General features: G+C 47.4%; 1 protein-coding gene across 1 annotated transcript in view; it reads left to right on the top strand.

Annotated features, from left to right (window-relative positions):
* Positions 1 to 393: 393 nt before the first annotated feature.
* LOC8052920 (galactosylgalactosylxylosylprotein 3-beta-glucuronosyltransferase 2) overlaps positions 394 to 13509 on the top strand; it is a 30638-nt gene continuing 17522 nt past the window's right edge. The window contains exon 1 of the mRNA XM_042288453.1: positions 394 to 576. The gene's annotated coding sequence lies outside the window, so the exon portion shown is untranslated. The remainder of the gene's footprint in view (positions 577 to 13509) is intronic.

Raw genomic sequence — 13509 nt, 5'->3', positions numbered from 1 at the left:
GGAAGAACCAAATTTTTGTTTTTAATTTATATATAACTGACAGTTGTTTGAGTTCTCTATCATTGGCGATTCTTGATAGCAAGACTAATTTTATATATAAAAAAAGATCTAGTACATATGTAGGACGCCGTTGTTTTCGTGGGTAGTGATGGTAAATGAGAAATGGGGGCTTTAAAAAAAAAAAGAAGGGGGGGGGGGTAAGGGGTATCGCGTTGTTTCAGAAACCAAACGCAGGTAATGGTCACAGCTCTGCGCCTTCAGTCCTGCGACCTGTCAGCTCGTGCTTGACGCCCTTTCTTTTTTCGTCGTAAATGCGGCAAGCGCCCAAACTCTGTCCCGCTACACCGGCGTGATTAGGAAAGAGAGGCTTCCGTTTCGGGGCTAGTTGTGATGGGGGTTCGCCTCTCATTTGGGAGGCAGGAAGCACGCCAGGGCCGGAAGCAAAGCCTGCCGCACCAAGCGCCATATCAGCCCTTCGCGCATCGGGGGACCGGCGCGCTTTTCTGGCGAACTCCACCGGGGAAGGTGCAACTATACACGTGGGCGCTGGAGAGCGGCCCTGACGTTTCCCGCAAGGTGAGCAGTCTTCGGTTCCCTTTCCTGCTCACCGGCCACTGCCGCCCACCAGCCAGGGCAACGTCAGCAAAAGTCAATCCGGATAAGATTAATAACCTAAACTGGACGTGACAATTGTACTTCCTTTTTTAGCTCAGTCACCATAGAATGCGATATTTAAACTCGTTAGACAGAAACAAAGATTCCAGATGTGTATGTTCACACTTTTATTGCAGTATTATTTAAACAGTTTTCTCACACAGAAGCATACATCAACTTTCCAAGACAATCTTGTGATATCTCAAAGATGGCTACGCGCCTGAATCTCATAAACAATGGCATTTGTCCAAAGGAGCTGTAGAAAAACTCTCTTGTTTGTATACACGAACTCATCTCTGTTACGTCACGGCGCGGTGGTGGCGCGTCGGTCGCATTTCCGGTCTGGGGCTGTGGGCAAAAGTCCCCATGCCAGACGTGTATTCCTGCGTTGTTTTGAAAGGAACGAGACAAAAATCTGCCTTCTCGTCAAAACGCCGCGACTGGGGCCGTACCAAAAGTGTCGAGAAAGGTTTGAAGGTCAGTTTTCACGTGCTCGGTTCGTCCGAAAATATGGATATGTAACAGGCTTGAGCTGAGCTAGTTGGTTGGTTAGCTAGTTAGTATGGATATGTGCCGTGAAAAGGGAAAAGCAGACGCCGTCGGACAATGTTTGCTTGGGTGGGTAGCACTTTGGGTTGAATTCACGGATAGCTGTGGTCATCAGATTTATTTGTTTTGTTCCAACATGAACGCCAGAAAACCGTCAAGTTGTACGGACCACCTGCAGACTACGTTCAGCGCGTCTTCAAGTTCAAACGGCCACCTGATCGTTCGAACTGTCGTCTGCTCTTTCAAACGTGTCTGCTTGTCGTCTGCTCTCTCAGACGACGCCTGCCCGTAGACAGAATCTTGGCCCGGTACTTGCGATAAGAAGTAAGTGCACGCCTCAAAAGACCTAAATTTGAAGGTTGGTGAGCAGGCTCGAGATACAAGGAGATGTTGATCATTGTTATCAGTGACCATCACCGACTTGCTAGGCCTGATTCGCATGGTCCGATTCTGCTTTCAGATTTTCAGTATCGACGTCGACCATCTCAGCTACGGTTCACGCTTTTGCAGCCCGAGCGACGTTGCGACTGAAAATTTCGAGCGAAATCTCATCATGCGAATCAGGCTCTAGCGTACATTCTGCGGCGTCCAGGCGGAATGAATCGCCGCATGTCACATTATTGACGCGAAGTTTTGCGGTGTAACGAGCCTTGTTAATTTCGCTGAGGCCTCTCAGGTAGTCAGACATTGCCAGGAAGACGTAGAATCAACAATTTGAACGCGAAAAAGTGCAGGGGGACTCACACAGACGCCGATAACATCGCATTTCAATGTTTGTTTATGGGCGACGGCGAGCTTCTTGCCCACACCCCCATCGCGCATGCGCGGCGCCGGTGGCGTCCGCTAGGGGCGCTCCGGTTTGTTTGTAAACAACTCTGTGCACGTTCCAATGTCAAATGCAAATCGCATTTGACATTGGAACGTGCACAGTGACATAAATATGACTGCAGTGTGTCGTCAGTGGAAATGGTTCTCTTCACGAGAAAGCAGTGAGCATCGGAAGAGAGTGACATAATTAAATATATTCTATCGAAGCTCATTTATTTCTAAGGAAATGTGCACGAGGGTGGCAGTGCACTGAGCGCAGTATATGTGACGCAGCCACCGTCGTCGCATGTGGTTGTAGTTTGCAGATTATACAGACGAAAAAGTCAGTGGCCTCCCGATGTGCATCGTAGCATGTCGCAGTTCGCAACACGGCGTTGCTGATAGCGACGCATGCATACAATTCAGACAACCCTATACAGTGGCGTACCAACTTGTTTTTGAGTGGGAAGGCAAACTAGGCTCCCCCCCCCCCCCCCTCCTCTCCCCTCCCCTCCCCCCCCCCCCCCCCCTTCCCCGGCCTGGGTCGCATATTTTTACTAGTGGTGGGCCGAACTTTTGCCGAATCGAAACTTCGGCGCAACTTTTCTTTTCTAAAGATTTGGCAATGATTCTGCAAAAATACAATGTTACCAGACTTAACATTGGTATTTTGTTTTTTTATAACGAAAAACGTTTTGTTTTTCCTTCTTAAAATAAATACAACATGTAGTGCCTATTGAAACAGTTATGACTAAATAAGGGGATATTCTACAAGATAATTGTATCGATGTCGCTTTTGTGTGTTTACTGGCAATTTTAGTGTTTGCTTGCAGAAAGTGCCGTGACAACAAGGTTTGGTAGTAGCCGGCGCAGTCATGAATCACGCTACGAGAGTTTTGATTCTGAGGATTCATCAGCGCACGCCTGCAAGTGTGTTTACATTCTTAAAATAAAGGCAATAACCCTGCGTTCTTGCTTTCTTTGGGAGTCACCGTTTCGTGCGCGAAAACGAATGCAACGGTTGCTGAGCCTTCGCCAGAAGAAATAACAATATTGTAAATGGGCATGTTTTTCGATTTGAGTCACTTGGCGTCAGCTTTGCATGAAAGTGCGCGCTCCATATTCGCATCGTGCCGTTTTTAACCTTTAAAATTCCGGTTTCTGGTGTTAGGACGCACACGGACGTTTAGGAAGATGGGGAGAGCTAGAAATATCGGATGTGCAACGTCGAGCATGATGGTTCTGTGTTTAACGAATACTTTTCATCAGTGTTTACTAACGAGTGCTTGGACTCCGTTCCCAATCTCCCTGAAGAGCTTTACGAGCGCATGCATCTTATTAACGTTAACTCCGCCGGTATTTGAAAATTTATTGATAAACTAAAACTTACTTCGTCCGCTTGAACCGATAACATCAACTCTAAAATTACAAAAAAAAAAAAAAAAAAAAACACCAGTGTTATTTCTAGTGAGTATTTGAAACTCATCTTTAATCAGTCCTTATCTCAAAGCTGCCTTCTATCTGACTCGAAGGTGGGAAGGGTAATCCCAGTCTTTAAACATGGCAGCCGCTCTTCCGCATCTAATTATCGCCCTATTTCTTTGACTTCAATTTCATGCAGACATCTTTGAGCATATCCTCTACTCCAAACTCATAAGGCACCTATCATCCCATTATTTTTTCTTTAAACAGCAGCACGGTTTTCAAAGGGTACTTTTCTGCAAAACACAGCTCTGCGACGTCATCCATGACTTGCACACTAACACTGAATGTCACGTCCAGACTGACGCAGTTTTTTTTAAAATTTTTTCTAAAGCGTTCGAGAGCGTCCCCCATCAAAGCCTCCTTTCTAAACTATCATCTCTTTGCCTCAACCAATAACCGTTTGCATGGATCCGTGACTTCCTTTTTTTTCCCGTGTACAGCTCACGTCCATTAATGATCATGAGTAAATGCATCTTCTGGTGTTCCCCAGGGGTTCGTACTCGGGCCTTTACTTTTTTTAATATTTATTAATGACATTCCCATTAAAATTTCTTCAAAAATACGCTTTTTCGCCGACGACTGCGTCATCTATAGCAAAGTAACTTGTGTGCAAAATAATAACCAGCTTCAGGAAGATCTAGATTAAATGAACAATTAATGCAAAGAGTGGATTATGTAATTAAACAAGTCTAAATCCAAACTAATTCACTTCACCAGGAAAAAAACCACCCTGTCATTCAATTACCTCTTGGAGTCCGATCTGATTGAGACCGCTACTGTGTATAAATACCTTGGTGTAAGACTAACATCTGACCTTTCCTGGAATAACCACATTGAAGCCATATTACTGCCGATTCATCCAGAACTCTTGGACTAATCAGACGTAACCTAAGAAGCACTCCACCCTTTGTCCGTAAGCTAACCTTTGACACGTACAGTGCTAATCACATTTGTCTATAACGCGCGAGCGTGCGGCTTTCTCCGGGGAGCGCTAGACTGGTGGCATTCGCGGAAAGTAAGCTAGTCACGTGACACAACATGGAACGGCCTGCTTGGACGGGTGTCATCCTGCCCACTCTATCAGCTGGCGGCAAACGCGGAAGGCTGCTCGTACGCTTTTTACAAACATCTTTGCTCGAACAATGAACAAACTAAAGCATGAAGGCGTATCAACGATGTCGTCATCAAAAAACAAAAAAAAAAATATATCATAAAGTACTTTACGCTTATCGCTCATCAAGCTGATAGAGTGGGCAGGACACCCCTCGAGTGGGCCGTTCCATGTTGCGCCACGTGACTAGCTTATTTCCGGGAATGCCACCAGTCTAGCACTCCCCGAAAGAAGCCGCACGCTCGCGCGTTATAGGCAAGTATGATTAGCACTGTACGTCAGACCAAAATTATAATATGCTTCAACCATCTGGAATCCCCATCACCTGTACCTCATCAGTACCCTAGAGGCAGTTTAGAACAGAGCTGCTCGCTTCATTTCGTCCACTTATGACTTTTCTTTCAGTGTCTCAGCGCTAAAACTCAACTAACCATGTCCTCTTTGCAGCTTCGCAGGAAGGACTCTCAGCTGCGCCTTATTCATAAAATCTACTACCACACTCCCGACCTCAAAACCACTTTGTTATTACCCCCCGACCGAACATTTTCTCGCCTCAACAACGTCTGCACCATCAAACGCATTTCTGACTCTACTAACGCTTTCAATCGGTCATTTATTCCACAAGCCGTCAGCGACTGGAACAGTCCCCTATCCTTCTATGTCACCATCTTGGACCCTGCTAATTTCTCCTATGCAGTAAAACTACACCTTTCTTGGCCCATGTGATGGTGTGCCGGCTAGGCAGAGAGCTGAAAAGGTTGTTTTGCCTATCAAGAGAGAAAAGATGTTGGAAGATCAGCTGCTATTTGCAGAGGGGGAAGCATGGTGGCGTAGAAAAGGGGGGGGGGGGGGGGGGGGGGCGAAGGAAGAAAGTGATTTGGATAGTCCAATCCCCCCCCCCCCCCCACACACACACACACAATTTTAACGAGCCCCCCCACTGCAACAACACTGCTACGAGGCGCGGGGAGCGAACAGACATGACGCAAGAGAGGCCGAGTAACTGTGGGATTAGCTCTGAATAGTGGCGTTTCTTTGTATCCCGAAGCTCAAGGAGACTCGACGCATTTGAAGAAAGGTATGGTGCCTCCAAAGCGCACATGAAAGCTCCCAAAAGAAAGGGCTTGTCCCCGCTTCTTATTCTTGCCCACTACAGGAGGTGAACACACTGCATCCTCACTCAGCGGAGGTAACAAAGTGTAGCACCCGCTCTGAAGTTAATCTGGTGCTCCTGTATAGCTTGTGCTGTCTTTCGAGGCGTCATCTGGTCATCTTTCTGAGTGAAGAAATAGCGGCTATGAATAAGTTCCTTATAAGTTGATCGTGTTAAATGGTTCATCAGCGAGAATAAAGCAATTACTCTATGGCGTATTAGTCGCCGCCATTTTCAAAGCAAAAAAGATTGATGCACCTCCGATTTTGCCGCCCTTCCCGAAAAAAATGGATGCACCACCGATTTCCCCTAAAACAATTTATACCGGCAAGAAAAAAATAAATAAAACAACGCTGTATATAGGGAATGAAAGGGCATTCTGAAAGAGTGTGTTAAAAAGTACTCCTACTTTACTTTGGAAGTTCATTGTATTTATAGTATGTTCCTTAAAGTACATTGCACTCGGTGTACTTACTACTTTACTTGAAGTACATAACCTCTCATTTACTTTGAACTTCCAAGTAGTTTTTAGACATACTTTACGCAACACTGTAAGCAATCAAACACTGTCTGCAAAATCAAGCTCAGGCAGTGCTGAACCTCAAAGGTTAAATTATACATCCGCAGAACATCCTTGACCAAAAAGTAGTACACAACAACTAGGCATGCAGAAGCAGAACCAGGTATTAAAGCATTTTTGTGAAAACACAGGCCGCTTTATATTTGGCTAGCAGAATTTCGCTCATGTATCAAAACCTATGTAAGTACTTCCTTGTTAGCATAGAAAAAAAAAATAAAGGTAACTTCAAAAGCAATTTACTACTTTTTACGGTAGTTAGTTATTTACTGAATTACTTTCCATTTGAGTAATTTCTACTCTACTCAAATTACTTTTGAGGCTAATACTGGGTAACTTAACCTAATTACTTTTTTGAGTAGCTTGCACATGTCTGCTGCCAGCCCGCCACCACATATGAAAAAACAAAACAAACAAATAAATGTTCAGAATGTACACACTACAGAAAATGCGTAAAAAGGAAAGAAACGAAGGGAGAAAACATGTATCACAATATGACGAGGATGCCAGATGCATCCCATACATTCTGGCAAGCCTCTGCCCCGTTTGTCGGCAGTGGGCTGCGCACACTAATACCCCTGTTACACGGGCACACTTAACCGCGGTTAACTCAGCTTTAACTGCGGTTACGTGGCAGCACAGATGCCGCACTATACCCTCGGACAGCTATCTCAAAAGAAGTGAAGAGAGCGCGTGCACTGCTTTGATGGGTGCTCAAGATGCTCAAGCGCACGTTCGCCCATAGCTCTGACTGCATCGCCGCAGAATGTTGTCGGCAAGTATTGTGCGCTAATTGTGGTTTAGCGTAACTGCAGTTAAGTGTGCCCGTGTAACAAGGGTATAAGCGTAATTGTCAGTTGTCAGTCAATGTTTCAACTACCACGTTGAATGAATGGAGAGGTCAAATGAAAATCACGTTATCCAGAATGTACCGCATCATTTGTCACTTGCGCATTTGACTGAGTAAATTACTGGTCTATCTTCTGTTCTTGAGGCAGAAAATATTAAAGAGAACCACACTCGCAAAAGCTCACAAACGCACAGTTACCGTGTAGCCTACTCCAGACCTCGCCGTAACCGATGGTTGTACTAAACTGTGCGATGGTAACCGCGCGACTGCGCGGCGTCCATTTGCGATCTATGGCCCCGTCGCGTTCGTGCGCGTGCGCAGCCATTTGCCAAATTTTTGCCGAATCTTTGCCGAACTTTCCTTCAAAATATCGGCATGTGCGGAACTTTGCGAATCTCAAGTACGGCAGATTCGGTCCATCACTAACTTATGGACCAACTCATGTTTACAAACAAACCGGAGCGCCCGGAACGCCTCTAGCGGACGCCACCGGCGCCGCGCATGCGCGATGGCGATGTGGGCAAGACGCTCGCCGTCGCCCATAAACAAACCATTGAAATGCGATGTTATCGGCGTCTGTGTGAGTCCCCCTGCCCTTTTTCGCGTTCGAATTGTTAATTCTACGTCTTCCTGGCAATGTCTGACTACTTGAGCGGCCTCAACGAAATTAACAAGGCTCGTTACACCGCAAAACTTCGCGTCAATAATGTGACATGCGGCGATTCATTCCGCGTGGACGCCGCAGAATGTACGCTAAAGCGTGATTCGCGTGATGAGATTTCGCTCGCTATTTTCAGTCGCAACGTCGCTCGGGCTGCAAAAGCGTGAACCGAAGCTGAGATGGTCGACGTCGATACTGAAAATCTAAAGCAGAACCGGACTATGCGAATCAGGCCTAGCAAGTCGGTGATGGTCACTGGTAACAATGATCAACGTCTCCTTGTATCTACTGTTTACATCGAGCCTGCTCACCAACCTTCAAATTTAGGTCTTTTGAGGCGTGCATTACTTCTTATCGCAAGTACCGGGCCAAGATTCTGTCTACGGGCCGGCGTCGTCTGAGAGAGCAGACGACAAGCAGACACGTCTGAAAGAGCAGACGACAGTTCGAACGATCAGGTGGCCGTTTGAACTTGAAGACGCACTGAACGTAGTCCGCAACTTGACGGTTTTTTGGTGTTCATGTTGGAACAAAACAAATAAATCTGATGATCACAGCTATCCGTGAATTCAACCCAAAGTGCTTCCCACCCAAACAATCGTTGTCCGACGGCGTCTGCTTTTCCCTTTTCACGGCACATATCCATATTCTCGGACGAACCGAGCACGTGAAAACTGACCTTCAAACCTTTCTCGACACTTTTGGTACGGCCCCAGTCGCGGCGTTTTGACAAGAAGGCAGGTTTTTGTCTCGTTCCTTTCAAAACAACGCAGGAATACACGTCTGGCATGGGGACTTCTGCCCACAGCCCCAGACCGGAAATGCGACCGACGCGCCACCACCGCGCCATGACGTAACAGAGATGAGTTCGTGTATATACGGCGTGTGTGCGTGTAGGCGTTGTAAAAGAGTGTGGGGGGGGGGGGGGGGGGGGGGGAGGGAGGAGAGGGCCTATTGTGTATGCGCACCGGGCGCCTTGGTCACTAGCTCCTTTTACGGCGCAGGCGATAGACCCCCTAGCAACGACGCTCACGCCGATGGGCTGCTCGGCAACGTGCGGGAACTTAAATTTCGGATTCGGACGGCGGGTGTATCACTCGAAGCGCGTTAACCCACCCCGCGCCTGCGTTCACGCCGCTTCGCGGCGACAATGTGCGGCTGCTAATTACAAATCTGGAGGCCCTCCGGAGCTTTCTGTGATCGTCTGTTTATGTTGTTATATTGCGTAGTAGGTGCAAGTTAATATGTATACAAAGTTTTAGATTACAAAACCGTTTATTAAGCAGATGGCAGAAGAAATATATCGGGACTATTTCCTCTTGGAAGACAATCCCCCATTCCCTGCCCATCGCTAAAACTTAACCAATGAAAATGCTGCATCTTGCGGTGAATGTGAACGTTATTATTGCAACACTTTTTAAGCTTGTTGTAAATTAGAGTTTGAGAAAAACGTAAACTGAAAGTGTGGTGCGGGAAACATAGTCCGCAATTATCGCTCCAAAACCAGCGAACTATGTTTTCTCCCCGCAAGCGTGTTGGGTGATGCGTCGGCGCGTCGGCTCGTCTGCTTCACGGGGCGTCCGCAGGCGTGCGTTTGCGAGACACATGTTCCTTCTTCCCGTGGATCCCGACTCCGAAGCCATGGCTTTGCGATCCTTCCACGTCAACGAGTCAAACGTTTCCTTGTCATCTGTGGGATGCGACTGCGTATTGCAGTAGCAGCGCGACGGTGCGGTGCGACGAACGACGACCGGGCAGTCCGGGCTCCTTGACGACGGTCCGCGCGTGTTCGAGAGATTCCTCCGCGGGTCGGCGGTCAGCCGCGTTGGTGACGCGCAGTGACGACGGAATCCTTCGCTTGCTATCGGCTGACGCGTAAAGAGATGCCCCTCCCGTTTTCCGGGGTCATCTCAGAAACGGGGCGTGCCGGGGACTTTGATAGCAATTTTAATAGGGAAATCCGCCAAGCATGACCGCAATTTTATGATTTTTAGGATCCTTAGGGCCTGTAGATTGAGTTACCGCCATAAATAGACCATCGCAGAACGCTCCAAGGGCCCCTTTAAACCACTTAGCCGCCCCCCCCCCCCCCCTCCCCCCGTTTGCGGCGTCCAGTAGGCAACCCAAGCCCCGCTGTCCCCCATGCACCTCCGTAAATAGAGTCCCATACGATTTAGTTCAGCAATGTTTCGTCAACGACATTTTTTTTTTTTTTTTTAGTTTCTTTTTTTAGTGTTTTTGGTAAAAAAAAGAAATGTCGTAAATATCGCCAAATGCCTCGAAAGAACAAAAATTTCGAGGAAAAAAAAATAAAAAGAAGTAAGCCCGCACCATAATAGAACTCGGGTCTGATACGTATGAGCAAGACTTCTCACCAATACCTCTTCGGAAACTCGCATTGTATCCGCTGCCTATGTTGACGGCGGCAGCGCCTATCTCCAAGCAAGCAAGCAAAACTTTATTTTGTGTAAGGGCCTACGTCCTGGTCCGGACGGCCCGTCCGGCCCACGTCTCGCGGATGGATTCCGCAAGAGGACCGTGGAGCCTTGTTCGTGGAGCAAGGCTCCACGAACCAGAAAATCTGGCGTGAGCGCCATTTAGAGGGTTTAAATATGCCGTTAAAAATATGCCCGCGCGGGTCGGGAGGCAGTGCCCTTCGTATTCCTTGGGCGCCGTCGGCCAGTGCTTGCCCTGCCCAGTGGCGGCCGTTTCAGGTGGGGGGAGGCAAAACGCATGCCTTGCCCCCCCACTCTGAGAACTGGAGGGGCAAGCGCCCCCCTTGCCCCCCCCCCCCCCCCCCCCCCCCCCGGGGTTGGTACGCCCATGACCCTATACTTCCCCAACAATACGTCAACTCTCAGGGCCCGGGCTAAAGTAATTTGGGGTGCCATACGATGACAAACATTCTGAACAGTCATTTACCACTCCTGATTGGTCGGGACGCTCGAATATACGAGGTACCATCAAAAAGTTGCAGACCGATTTTGGAGCGTAAAAAGTGAGGGCAGCATGGCGATGCGCGCGCAAGCAGCAGTCGAAGGCAAGAACCTCTTCGTGTCCCATTATGCCAACGGGAGTCGTTCTGTGAACATTTGGAGCTGCGCTACGCAAGGTTTTGTGACCAGGTGCGCGAGTACAATGGCGATTTCACCATTCACTGCAAACCAGAGCGAGAACGAACATAAATTCTGCGTCAAACTTGGCAAATCTTTCAAAGGATTGGGGAGGCTTATGTAAAAAAACAGTGAATTGTACTAAGTGTTTTGAGTGACACTCGCGCTTCAAGAATGGCAAAACATCACTGGAAGACGTAGAGGTCGGAGAAGGTCGCTTTACCTCTTTTCGTCTTCCAGCAATGTTCTGCCATTCTTGAAGTGAGTTTGCCACTCAAAACACTTCGCACAATTCACTGCTTAAATAAGGCACCTGAATCACCTCAAAGATCTTTTGTAAAAGTGTGCTGACCTGGGTTAATTGGTCTAGACCTGAAAAGGTAGTTTTGTTTTTAAACGCTTCGATGCGCTAAAACCACTGCCCCGCACCTACACTGTACCCGCGCCTTATACCCTTGTTACACGGGCAGACTTAACTGCAGTTACGCTAAGCCACAGTTAGCGCACAATATTTTCCGACAACATTCTGCGGCTATGCAGTCAAAGCTATCGGCGAACGTTCGCTTGAGCATCTTGATCATCCATCGAAGCTGTGCACGCGCGCTCTTCACTTCTTTTGAAATAGCTGTATGAGAGTATATAGTGCGGTATCAGTGGTGCCGCGTAACAGCAGTTAAGCTGAGTTAACCGCGGTTAAGAGTGCCCGTGTAACAGGGGTATTAGAGTTCTCGCGCCATTAGCACGTGCCTGTTAGTTACATGTCATCTTCTTTCTTCTTCTCTTCTGGATCAGATACTGAGTTGTGATTTCAGCGTCTTTCCAGTCTCCTGTATTCTTCTACAGTTTCCTCACGTTGTTCGCTGACTTTAACCATCTATATCAAAGGTCTTTGTTTTAAACATGGCGAGTTTGACGCAGAATTGGTGTTCGCTCTCGCTCTGGTTTGCAGACTATGGTGAAATCACCATTGTGCTCCTGCACCTGGTCACAAAAGCTCGTGCAAGGTTCACATAAAGACGCCCTTTGGCATAATGAGACACAAAGGTTACTTTCTGTGACTCTGGGTGCGCATCACCGTGCTGCCATCTCTTTTTACACTATAAAATTAGTCTCATAACTTTCTGATCTCACCTCGTATGTTACCCTCTATTGGAGGCAAGAAGTTTGGGTATCGCCACCACGTGGATTTTTTTCACAACCCAGGGTGAAGATACTTCGATTCACTTCCTCTGCTAGTGCAAGCACGTGCCGTGCCAAGCTTCTATGCGCCATAAAAATTAAAACATAACCGCGTGGGTAGCACGTGCACTACCCATAGTGAGGAAAACAAAAAAGCGCCCCTAGCGAGCTTTTCACCGCGAGCTTCTCACTGCAGCCAAAGCAGCCAAAGCTACAAGCACGAGCTAGCCCGCACTCCTGTCTTTCAGACGTGCTCGTCTTACGGAAGAATGTTTCAAAGCCGTCACCATTTATTTACATTTTTGTTGCGTATGCGTTCATGTGCGATATAAATATAGATCTGTAACTCGGCGGCTCACCATAAACTCCCCGTTCAGCTCACTGTTCCTAGAAATGTTTTCGCTCGCTATTTTTCTCTCTCTCTCTCTTGTTTTGGCGGTAACTTAAGCCCGAAACTCGCGAAGTACCTCCAAAGTTCTGATCAAGGGTTCAAACATCTTCAACATTTTCTTTATTAAAAGAATATGGCTTGCATATTCTTCCCTTACACAAACCTCTTTTAACTCGATGCAGGTCCTTATATAGCGCAAGCGCTCGTTCTACGGAAGAATGTTTCAAAGCCGTTACCCTTTATTTACATTTTTGTTGCGTATGCGTTCCTGTGCGATATAAATATAGATCTGTAACTCGGCGGCTCATCATAAACTCCCCGTTCAGCTCACTGTTCCTAGAAATGTTTTCGCTCGCTTTTTTTTTTCTCTCTCTCTCTCGTTTTGCCGGTAACTTACGCCCGAAACTCGCGAAGTACCTCCAAAGTTCTGATCAAGGGTTCAAACATCTTCAACATTTTCTTTATTAAAAGAATATGGCTTGCATATTCTTCCCTTACACAAACCTCTTTTAACTCGATGCAGGTCCTTATATAGCGCAAGCACTCGTTCTACGGAAGAATGTTTCAAAGCCGTTACCCTTTATTTACATTTTTGTTGCGTATGCGTTCGTGTGCGATATAAATATAGATCTGTAACTCGGCGGCTCATCATAAACTCCCCGTTCAGCTCACTGTTCCTAGAAATGTTTTCGCTCGCTTTTCTTTTAGAGCGCAGCTCTTAGGGGCCCGTTCCCGGCTTGAGCGGCGTCGCCGTCGGCGTCGGCGTCGGCGTCGGCGTCGGCGTAACCGCAACCCTCGTAACCCTCGTGAGGGTTACGAGGGTTACTTACCCTCGTAACCCTCACGAGGGTTACGAGGGTTTTTACCCTCAGAAGGGTTACCTTCACAAGGGTTACCCTCACGAGGGTTACTTACCCTTGTAACCCTCACGAGGGTTACGAGGGTTAGTAACCCTCGTGAGGGTAACCCTCGTGAAGGT

The sequence above is a fragment of the Ixodes scapularis genome, unplaced genomic scaffold (genome assembly GCF_016920785.2).
Source record: "Ixodes scapularis isolate PalLabHiFi unplaced genomic scaffold, ASM1692078v2 ptg005017l_1__unscaffolded, whole genome shotgun sequence".
Classification (NCBI taxonomy): domain Eukaryota; kingdom Metazoa; phylum Arthropoda; class Arachnida; order Ixodida; family Ixodidae; genus Ixodes; species Ixodes scapularis.
This window is presented reverse-complemented; position numbering and strand designations above follow the sequence as displayed.